Source organism: Pipistrellus hanaki (assembly GCF_964339955.1).
Source record: "Pipistrellus hanaki genome assembly, chromosome: 20".
In the NCBI taxonomy this organism is placed as follows: domain Eukaryota; kingdom Metazoa; phylum Chordata; class Mammalia; order Chiroptera; family Vespertilionidae; genus Pipistrellus; species Pipistrellus hanaki.
Genome location: NC_140522.1, coordinates 12106636 through 12117585, shown reverse-complemented (window position 1 = coordinate 12117585; position 10950 = coordinate 12106636). Strand labels below are relative to the sequence as shown.

The following is a 10950-nucleotide window of genomic DNA, read 5'->3' as shown; positions in this document are numbered from 1 at the left end:
CGAACCCGGAACCCCTCAGTCCGCAGGCTGACGCTCCATCAACTGAGCCAAACCGGCCTTGGCTAGGGTAACATTTTGACGAAAAAAATTAGGCTTCGTGAGCACCTGTGCCCAAGAAAGCACAATCGGATGTTAAGATATAAATATAGGAGAGGAATAAGCGTCCCCCATTAGTCTGGTGCTCACTTTTAGCACCAAAAATAGGAGCAGAAAGAACGAAAAACACCGAGGGCAAACGGGGTGGCCGGGAGGGCAAAGATTATCTCTTGTCCGCTAGCAAGCTTGGCCAGACGATAATGCACCGACCCTCCCGCCTCAGACGGCGCCCCGCGGGGGACCTCAGCTGAAGACTACCATTCCCGACTCTGCGCCGGGCCCGCGAGTCCAGCCGCCCCGGCAAGGTGGCGCGCAAGGCATTGTGGGAATCGTAGTCTTTCTCCCCCCTCAGCGCCTCGAAGGCGAGGCGATCCTTATTTTATGCAAACGACGGCCTTTTCCCGACCCTGCGGCTTCCTTCCTTTCCCTTCCTTTTCTCACCCCACCTTCTTTATCACGCGGCGTTTAAAAATTCCCGCGGCGCCGGCGGCGCGCGAGGCCGGAACGCTCGCGAGAACTCGGGTCCCGGCGCCGCGATCTCCTCCCCCTCCCTCCGCCCTCCCTGGCGGCCCTTCCCTTCCCTCCCGCCCGTCCCCTCCCCTCCCGGGCGTGTGGGACCGGCGTGCCTGCCCCGGGTAATGCGCAGAGCGGGGCCGGCTCTGCCGGAGCGGAGGCGGCGGTGGCAGAGTCGCGCGGGGGAGGACCCTGAGCCGCGTCGTCGGCGTTCCGGTCGCTGAGCCCGAGGCGGCCCGAGGCCCGCGCGCGCGCGGCGGCGGAGAGGTGTGCGCCTCGCGCCGTGGCGACCGTGTCTCCCGGGAGATGCTGTGACGGGCCGCGCGGGAGGAGTCGCGCCTCGCCTCGCCTCGCGCCTCATCGGACCCGCGGCCGCGGCGGCGGCGGGGCCCCCGCCTTCAGGTAGGAAGCAGCGGGCGGGCGGGTGCGGCTCCCGCGGGCGGCGGCGGGCGGGTCTACGCGGCCTGGGCCCCGCGGCCGCCGGCTTCTCCCGCCGCGCGGGCCCCGCGTGCCCACGGCCTAGGCCCGGCGTCCAGCCGCCCAATGAGCGGCGGCGGCCGGGCTCGCGGGCCGCGCGGCGGGCCGGCGGCGGTTGCGGCGCGCTCCGGGCGCGTTACATAACCGCGGCGTGGAGTGGTGCGGTGTGGCGGCGCGGCGGCGCGGCGGTGCGGCACATGGCGGCGGAGAAGCCCTTGGGCGGCATGTATTCGGCGCTGGCGTGGCTCACGGTCTCCGGGCTGTTCGGCTCCTCCCGGGCGCTGGCGAGCATGGCGGGCCTGCGCCGGGGGCCGCCGCGGGGCGGGGCGGGCGGCGGCTACCTGGACGCGGGCTGCGCGGCGTGGCTCCGGTGAGTCCGGCGGGAGGGAGGGACTCGGGTTTAAAAGGCGGCGCGGCGGGCCGGCCGGGGACCGGGACCGGGACGGGGACCGGGACCAAGGGGCCCGCTGGGTGCGGGTCCCACCCGGAGGGGAGGACCACGCCTTGGGGAGGGAGGACTGCCCACCTCGGGGTCCCAGCTGGAAAGTCAGTTACTCTGTTACTGGTGTCTGTGCTTTTTTTGGTTTTGTGTTTTTTTTTTTGTTTTGGTGTATTTTTTTGGGGGGGGGGGATTGCGGGTAGGGGGAAAGCAAGTTAATTTGTGATCAAAGCCAACGAGTTTTATTCATTCTAGGTAGCGTTCTTTTTTCCCTTCTTAATAGTCATGGGAGCACTGTTTGGAAGAGCCTGGGTCCCTTAGGATAAAGTGTGTCTCGGTGTCATTCACAAACGAGCCTAAAGGAGCCGGGAGATGTTAAGAACCGTCTGGACGGGCTTTGATTGGCTGGATCTGCGAGGAGGGAAGAGGGAGAGGGTGGGTTCAGACTCATTTCGGAGGATTTAAACCGGGATGACAAGCCCAGCCCCTGTCAACGCTCGGGAGCCGCTCCGAGTGAGAGGTGTTAGAGTTTTTAATGCTAATTTCTTTCCGGACGCTCCTTTTTAACGCCCATTTCTTTCAATAGCCTAGTACCAAAGTGTCACCAGTTCGCAAAACAGCTATGATTGTTTTTTTAAAAACTGTTTTTTAAAGGTCTTTATACAGCAATGTTACAACAGTCACATGGGGGCTTAAAAGGAACGCGGGGGGCTCCGCGTTCGGAGCGAAGTCTAACCGCCGCCCGGGTAGATCAGTGGTCTCCGCGACAGGGCTGCTCTGTGCAGCCTCCGTGTTCCCGGATCTTAGGCTTCAGCTGCTCCGGAATCATCCCCAGCCCCGGCCCGTTTCCTTAAAGATGCACTTCGATGCTCCTTTGCTCAGGTCTTTCAGCCTGGAGTGCGGCTCTGCCTTTTTCAAGCTCTCAAACTTCAAATCCTCGTTAGTGTAAATGCCACCTTTTCTGTGCCCTCTTTCACTTCCCTTCATCCCCTTCTCCCTGGGACCCCCCCCCAGCATATATGCCTCCATTGTAGCCTCTACGTGAGCCTGGCATTTTAATGGGTTTCTATCTGCTCTTTTAGCATGTAACTCCTTGAGGTCAGGAAGTAGGTGATCTTTTCGCCCCGCATTCCTTTTCCAATACAATGTGTTAAAAGTAGCTGGTGATTGCCGAAACGGTTTTGCTCTGGATAGAGCGTTGGTCTATGGACTGAAGGGTCCCGGTTCGATTCCGGTCAAGGGCAGTTGCCTTGGTTGCGGGCACATCCCCAGTGTGTGTATGTGTGTTGGGGGAGCGGGGGGGGGGGGGGGGGGGGGGGGGGTTGGTGTGTGCAAGAGGCAGCTGATTGATGATTCTGTCTCATCGATGTTTCTAACTCTCTATCCCTCTCTCTTCCTCTCTGTAAAAAATCAATAAAATATATATATATATTTTAAAAAGTAGTTGATGATTAATAGTAAATGTTTGAATTGTTTGAAAGATCAAATGCTGAAAGGTTTTTGGGGTTTACATTTAAGTCATAATTGTCTTTTTGAGTCAAAAAGAAAAATCTGTACAAAACACTTTATAGACAACTAGTTTTATTTTTTGCAGTGGAATTGGGCTCCTTTTAATGGTGTGTATTTCATTCAGAGATGACATGGTACTCTATTACTATTTTCCCTAGTAATTTTTGCAAATTTTGTTTTGCTTAATACTGAAACAATGTAGTGTACTTAAAAATAAGTTAGACCCAATATTGGACTTCTTGATTTTCCTTCCTTCCTTCCTTCCTTCCTTCCTTCCTTCCTTCCTTCCTTCCTTCCTTCCTTCCTTCTTCCCTCCTTCTCTCCCTCCCTTCCTCCCTCCCTCTCTCCCTCCCTTCCTTCTTTTCTTCCTTCCTTCCATTTTTATTTCCTTCAGAGAGGAAGGAAGAGGGAAAGAGGGTGAGAGAAACATCAGTTATGAGAGAGAATCATCAATTGGCTGCCTCCTGCATGCCCCCCACTAGGGGTGGAGTCTTCAACCCCAACCCCGGCCCTGACTTAGAATTGAACCATGACCTCCTGATTCATAGGTTGATGCTCAACCACTGAGTCATGCCAGTCAGGCCCAGTATTGAGTTTTTTTAGAGCAATGTTAGGTTCACTGCAAAATGGAGCGGAAGGTACAGAGCTTTGCACTCATGCATATCTCCCCCACCATCCGCATCCCCCTCGTCAGAAAACTGGTGAGCCACATTGGTGCATCATTATCTTCCAGAGGCTGTGTCTGCATTGGGGCTGTCCTGGTGGTGTAGTTCTGTGGGCTTGGACAGTGTATAATGTCACGTAGCCACCTGTACAGTATCAAGTAGTTCCACTGCCCTACAAATCCTGTGTCTGCCTGTTCATCCTCCCTCCTGCCAACCCCTGGCAACTACTGGTCACTTTACTGCTTGCACAGTTTTGCCTTTTTCATAATGTCATATAGTTGGAATCATGCAGTATGTAGCCTTATCAGATGGACTTCTTTCACTTAGTAATATGCATTTAAACAGCCTCCATGTCTTTTCATGGTTTGACAGCTTTTTGTCTTAAGCACTGGCCAGATATTGTATGGATTACACCACTTTTATCCATTCACTTACTGAAGGACATGTGGGTTGTTTCCAGGTTTTAATAATTAAGAGTAAAGATGTTCAATATATCTGTGTTCAGGTTATTGTGTAGACATGTTTTCAAGTCCTTTGGATAAGGACCAGAGAGTGTGATGGTTGGATTATGTGGTAAGAATATATTTAATTTTTTAAGAAACTGCCAAACTGTCTTCCAAAGTGGAGGTACCATTTTGCATTCCCACAAGCAACGAATGAGCATTCCTGTGGCTCCACATCTTCACAGCCTTTGCTGTTGTCAGTTTTTGGTATTTTGGCCAAAATAATAGGTGAAATCAGGTATGTAGTGTTTTTTTTTACATTGACTTAAGAATTCCACTCAAATAAGTTTTCTAGTCTGGGCACCTGTTTTATACAAAATATATATATATATATATATATATATATATATATATATATATATATGCTAATTTCCTTCCATTTATAATCACTAAATCTAACCAGTACAGGAATAATACTCAGATCAACTAAGCTGTGGTGTTCTGAATATTCTTAGTTATACCCTAATTTCACTAACTGCCCAAGATTTTCTGGGATAGCCGAGATCGGTTTGGCTCAGTGGATAGAGCATTGGCCTGCGGACTGAAAGGTCCTGGGTTCGATTCCGGTCAAGGGCATGTACCTTGGTTGCAGGCACATCCCTAGTAGGGGGTGTGTAGGAGGCAGCTAATCAATGTCTCTCTCTCATCGATGTTTCTAGCTCTCTATCCCTCTCTCTTCCTCTCTGTAAGAAATCGATAAAATATGTATTTTTTAAAAAGTAAAAAAAAAAAAAAAAAAAAAGATTTTCTGGGATAAACTCACTGCCACTTGAATAAATTGGCTATTTTCAAAGATAAAGTTCAAGGAACTCTGAATGAGTCTCCTTTGGGGCGGGGGATTACTACATGGACATTAGTTGGCAGTTAGCAACAGAGGCCATGCTGATCCTCCTGGCACCACCCGGAGAGCACAAACTGCAGGAGTGGAATCCTCTCCTTGCTTGAGGCAAAGCAGCTCTGTGTCTCCCGCGCAGACATGTGGGCAATGCCCACGCAGGTCCAGGGCAGCGGGCAGTGCTGCACGGGAAGCGCCTTCTCCTGAGGGTCCCTCTTGGCCTCAGAGGCCAGGCTTTGACTTCCCGCTTACAGAGATTTTATCATGAAGATCTTACACTCAACATCTTAAGGTGCTGGTTTTTGTGTGTGTATTTTCAAAGTCCACTGCCAGCACCTTTAATTTATTCCAGGGCTTTAGTCTTTTAAGCTTCAACCTGCAGGTGCTTCTGTTTCTGCATATGCTAGAGACTGCTCGCCAGAGCTGGGTCTGGACAGTAGCATCTGTGACTTCTCAATGTTTTAATTTGTGTTTCCCTCATGACATATGATGTGTAGCATCTTTTCATGTGCTTATTTGCTGCCTATATGTCGTCTTTACTGAAGTATCTGTTTAAGGTCTTGGGCCATTTTTAAATTGGTTGTTGCTGGGTTTTAAGAATATTGAGTGTGTGTGTTTTAAATAAATTGGAATTTATTGTTTTAACATGTTTATTCCTGTCCCTGCTAGTGTCTTGCTATTTTAATTTACTACATATGTAGGACCTATTAGTTGCAAGTCATTGTGACCCTCTGGAATTCACAGGAATAAGATATGATTTTTGCCTTTTAAAAAGATTTGTATTGATTTCAGAAAGAAAGGGAGAGGGAGGGAGAGAGAAACATCAGTGATGAGAGAGAATCACGGATTGGCCACCTCCTGCACTGGGGAGCGAGCCTGCAACCCAGGCGCATGCCCTTGACTAGAATCGAACCCGGGACCCTTCAGTTCACAGGCCGATGCTCTATCCACTGAGCCAAACCAGCTAGAGCTGATTTTTGTCTTTTAGAAAATCAGTACAGTGGAGAAGACAGGCAAGCACAAGTAATGAATTCTTAAAAACTGTTTAGCATTTCTAACACAAAGGTGAAAGGGGGGATCTTAGAGATGAAAGGGTGGATCTACCTAGACCTCATTGGGGAATCTGGTCTGTGAATGATGGGCTTTGATAGTGGAGGTGAAAGAAGAGACAGCAGGAATAAAAGCATGGAAGTGCTAGGCAGCAGCAAACTCCTGAAGGAAGTTAGGTGGTTTGAGGGGACAGTGCTGCAAAATAGTCTGGGACTTGCAGGTTGCGGAGAGCTGGAGTGTTAACTGTAATATGCAGTAGGGGGTCATTGAAGGGTTTGAAAAGGGGAGTGCTGTGATCCCTGTGCTTTGTCAAGAAAACAAAGTGTTTACATGTGACAGCCAGCACAGCGTTCTGCCTGGGCCTCCTGGGTCTTGAGGAGTGGAAACTTTGTAAGTTACCTTTTAGAGGTTGCCAATGCTGGCATGTCATAAAAGCTTTTTCTTTTGGAACATAATGTTGTTTCACTGTCCTGTTGCTTACATTGTTTTCAGTAAGTCTCCTGTCATTGTTATCTTTGTTTCTTTGTGTGAGGTGTTACTTTTAAGAGAAAATCTTAAAGAGTTTTTTCATGTTTCTTGTGCTTATGAGTTTACTGACCTTTTTGGATTTGTGGGATTCTAGTTGTCATCAAATTAGGGGAAAATTTGGCCATTTGTTTTTCAGATATGTCTGTCCTCTCCTTTTGAAGATCCCCTTTACAAATATCAGGGCACTCCAGGTTGTGCCATCCCTCTGTTCTTTCCCTCCTGGCCCCAGCCTCCTTTCTCTCTGTTTCATTTTAGACAGTATGTACTGTGGGTGTTAACATTACCTCTACTTCCTGTGTCTAATCTATTAATACCAGTCTTTTTGTTGTTGTGGGTTTTTATTAATACCATTCAATGTATTTGTCATCTCTAGATATTTAGTTTTACATCTCCTAAATCTCTCCTTAACATGCTCATCCTTTCTCTATCATCTTAGACTAAAGGCTAGAATAACTGATTTAATTTCCTCATCTACTCATTCTAACTTCTGTCGTATTTAGGTCTGTTTCTGTTAGCTGTTTTCCCCTGCTTACTATGAGTCCTTTTCCTGCAGCTTTGCTTGCCTGACGAGATATACATATCTTTATTGATTTCAGAGAGGAAGGGGGGAGGGGGTAGAGATAGAAACATCAATGATGAGAGTGATCGGCTAGCTCCTACACCCCCTACTGGGTACTGAGCCCACAACCCGGGCATGTGTTCTTGACTGGAATCGAACCCTGGACCCTTCAGTTCACAGGCTGATGCTCTATCCACTGAGCCAAGCCAGTTAGGGCAGCTGATTTTATATATATATATAAATAAAATAACTTTCTTGTTGTTTAGTTTATTTTAGAGAGAGGGAGAGAGGAAGAAACATCAATTTATACTTCCTCCACTTATTCATGCCTTCATTGATTGATTCTTGTATGTGCCCTGACTCAGAATGGAACCCGAAACCTTGGAATATCAGGACAATGCTCTAATCAACTAAGCTACCAGGCCAGGTGTCTGATGATTTTAGATTGGATTGCAAACATTGTAAAATTTGCTTTCTTAAGTACTGAATATTTTTACATTCCTTTATAAAGTCTTGAGCTTAGTTCCAAGTAAATTAGTTGGAAAGATTTTGATTCTTTTTAAAAAAAAATATATTTTTATTGATTTTTTACAGAGAGGAAGGGAGAGAGAGAAACATCAGTGAGAGAGAGTCATCAATCAGCTGCCTCTTGCACACCCCCTACTGGGGACCTTCCGCAACCAAGGTTCATGCCCTTGACTGGAATCAAACCCAGGAGCCTTCAGTCTGCAGGCCGATGCTCTGTCCACTGAGCCAAACCGGTTTTGGCGACTTTGATTCTTTTGAGGCTTGCTTTACTGAGCCTTTGTAGACAAGGGCCAGTTTTTCCCCTACTGCTGAAGAAATCAATGCCTTTCTGGGTACTCTACTGCGTGCCCCACGCATCATGAGGTTTTTCCACTAGGAAGCTATTTCTGGCCCTGTGTAAGCTCTAGGGGTTGTTTCTCCTTTAGTTTTACAATGATTCACTCCTTGGCCTCTGGTAGTTTCCTTACCTGCTTACGTTGATCACGTTGATCATATGAAGGTTCCAGGGAGACCACTGCACAATTCTGGAGCTCTTTGTATGCCAAAGGCACTGCAGGGCTCTGCCTGTGGATTCCAGCTGCCCTTGGCGTCCTGGCATTCTCAACCCCCTTCTCAACTTAGAGACCCTTGGGCTCTTTTTGGGCTCCCCACTGAGCTGTTTCCTGGGCATCAGTCACAGCCCAGAGGTCATCTTGTGGGTCTTGCTTCCCTGAGGGCCCACTGTCCTGTGCTACCTTTTGCCCATTGGCTGAACTTGTTTTCTTATATTCTGTCCTGGCTTTTAAAGTAGGAGGGTGTATCTGGAGTGGAAATTACAATTTAAAAATATACTGTGACAGCCAGTACTTCCACATCATAATCTTTGTTTTATATTAAAAACAACATAACAGTAACAGACAACACATCCAGCCTCAGAAAGAAAACATTTTATTTTTAAATAATTGATCATTGTGCATTATTCATTCAGATGAACTTTGGAATTACCTTGTGAAAGTCTTAAAAATGATGTTGGGATGATTTGATTGAATTGCAGTGATTATAAAACTCTTTTGCTGAATGCCCATGAACACTCCACTGAATACATTTTGAGGAGAGCTATCACATAGAATTCTGAAAGTTTTAGCTCTGGATAAATGACTGGCTTTAAGTTTATTTTCTTTTATTTCATTTTATTTGTTAATCCTCAAGGATATTTTCCCATTGATTTTTAGAGAGTGGAAGGGAGGGGAAAGAGAGAGAGAGAGAGAGAGAGAAAGAAAGAAAGAGAAACATATCCATGTGAGAGAGACACATTGATTGGTTGCCTCCAGCATGCGCCCCCACCAGGGCTGGGGATCCAGCCTGCAACCGAGGTACATGCCCTTCACCAGAATCAAACAGTGGACCCTTCAGTCCGCAGGCCCATGCTCTATCCACTGAGACAAACAGGCTAGGGCTGGTTTTAAGTTTAATAGGAAAATATATTAACTAACTTCAGTTTGCCATTACATTGGTTTTATCAAGGCTATAGAAGGCCGTCAGAGGAGGAAATGTGGTAATATCAATGATGGTGGCCTTTCCTAAAGGTTTCCTCCGTACTGAGAGAGGCATGTGATCATTGTGTAAATATAATGCTTTCAGCAGTTAAGGCCTGAGTCTAGGATCCTCCTATAAATAAGAGATGTACTCGAGGCTAATGGCCACTATTTTCCATTTACTGTGTTACGGTAATTATAACCTAATTAATATTTATTAAATTATACTTTAGGATCTGTTTTGGATAGTAAAAGGCTTCCACTTTTTGTTAATCCTCACCTAAGGATATTTTTCCATGGATTTTTAGAGGGAGGAAGGGGGAGAGAGAGGGAAGTGAGAAAGAAACATTGATTGGTTAACTCCTCCTGCAGAGGCCCCAATCAGGGATCAAACCAAAATCTAAGTACGGTATGTGCCCTGAGGGAACCGGATGAACGGGACCACTGCGCCACCTGGCCAGAGCTCTTTTTAATTTTTAAAGTTTCTTCACTAGCAAGCTAAATCTGGTTTCTTTAAGCATATTAAGCATCCTTGTTTTCTGGTTATTCCACTATCTGAAGTCTTTGCAGACTTACTTTGCCAACTGTTGATCATGATATCATTATTCTGTTTTGTTATTTTGACTGTGAGCCCCTTTTTGTTAGAATTTTGAGAACTCTGAAGATTCTGGAGAAAATTTGGTGGTTTCTGAAGGTTGCTTGAATGTTACCAACCTGAGAATACTTTATAAAAAATTCTTACAGCCGAAACCAGTTTGAGCGTCAGCCTGCAGACTGAAAGGTCCCGGGTTCGATTCTGGACAAGGGCATGTACCTTGGTTGCGGGCACATCCCCGGTAGGGGGTGTGCAGGAAGCAGCTAGTTGATGTTTCTCTCTCATCAATGTTTCTAGCTCTCTATCCCTCTCCCTCTCTGTAAAAAAAAAAGAAAAAAAAATATTTTAAAAAAATTCTTATAACATAGCTTAAATTCTGGCCGCTGATTTGTGTAAAGGGAAATTTTCGGAGTAGAGACTTGTTGGCAAGGTCAAAATAGGCAACTTTATTGCTCTTTGTCCTGTACAATGGATGCTTCTCTCTCTAATCTTAAGAAGAGCCTCCCCACCCCATCACTCTCACACTCCACTCCAGTGCTGTGGAGTGTGAGAGTGATGGGGTGGGGAGGCTCTTCTTAGCTTCCTGGCTTTGGCTCTGTAGGCCCAAAGCTTTATCTTCTCCCTCTCTGGACCTCAGAGTGCTGAAAGCAACGACAGGATCGCCAGCACGGGTCATCCTCAAAGTCCAAGCCAGCTTACTTGCCGTGCAAAATGCCTACAGTCTCTTCCCTTTTGGCTTTGCCAACGCAGTAATCATTGAAAAAGATACTTTTATATTTTAACTATTATTTTTTACAGAGAGGAAGGGAGAGGTATAGAGAGCTAGAAACATAGATGAGAGAGAAACATCGACCAGCTGCCTCCTGCATGCCCCCTACCCGGGGATGTGCCCGCAACCAAGGTACATGCCCCTTGACCGGAATCGAACCCGGGACCTTTCAGTCCACAGCTCTATCCACTGAGCCAAACTGGTTTCAGCCAAACTCTGTTTCTTAAGTTACTGTGGATTTGGACATTTTTTTTCTTGGACTTTTCCCCCTTTTACCGTAGCAGTAATTTTTCTAAGATGTATATTACTATATTTGTGTGTGTGAAGTATTCTTTAAGAGTCAGGCAATATGATTGATTGCATTGAACCA

General features: G+C 47.0%; 1 protein-coding gene across 2 annotated transcripts in view; it reads left to right on the top strand.

The window, feature by feature from the left end:
- The first annotated feature begins 668 nt into the window (after positions 1–668).
- AHCTF1 (AT-hook containing transcription factor 1) overlaps positions 669–10950 on the top strand; it is a 65658-nt gene continuing 55376 nt past the window's right edge. For both annotated transcript variants that reach the window (XM_084868812.1, XM_084868811.1), the window contains exons 1-2: positions 669–840; positions 877–1011. The gene's annotated coding sequence lies outside the window, so the exon portion shown is untranslated. The remainder of the gene's footprint in view (positions 841–876; positions 1012–10950) is intronic.